Below are 597 nucleotides of genomic sequence, written 5' to 3' on the forward strand. Positions count from 1 at the left end.
TTTTTCCGCCGCGTCCGCGCGATAAAATGGAACACAACGCGGCGGAAGAACGGCAACCCTGCAAGACGAAACGAACAACAACATGGCGGTGAGAACATGCCGCGATCTGCAGCAGCAGCGACAGCAGCTGCCGCCACCGCCGCCGCCGCCGCCGACTGCAGGGTTATGCCACGCGCACGCACACAATAATAATAGTAATAATAATAATAATAATAATATATTTTAGCCGCGTCGTGTAGGACACGGTCTAGTCGCGGCGGCGGCGGCGGCGGTTCAGTCGAACCGAACAAGCGGGCCCCACCCCAGCTTCCGCCGCGGCGCCAAACGGTCGGTGCCGTGCGTGCGTGCGCCGCCGCCGTTGATTTAGGCCGCGACAACCTTGAAAGGCGAGCCGGCGGACGGCGCGAGCGATCCGGCGGAGGTTCGCTCGCCGGTGCAGCAGCGCCGCGCGCGCGGACGGCGTGCGACGTTGCCGCCGACTCTCCCGGACGCTCTGCGCGCGCGCGTACGCGTTTGTAGGGTGCGGCTACCCCACTGCCACCGCACGACCCAGACACCCGCCCGTCCGCCCACCCGTTAACCGTGAAAAACGACGCG

The sequence above is a fragment of the Melanaphis sacchari genome, unplaced genomic scaffold (genome assembly GCF_002803265.2).
Source record: "Melanaphis sacchari strain LSU unplaced genomic scaffold, SCAv2.0 Contig33_pilon_pilon, whole genome shotgun sequence".
Taxonomy (NCBI): Eukaryota; Metazoa; Arthropoda; class Insecta; order Hemiptera; family Aphididae; genus Melanaphis; species Melanaphis sacchari.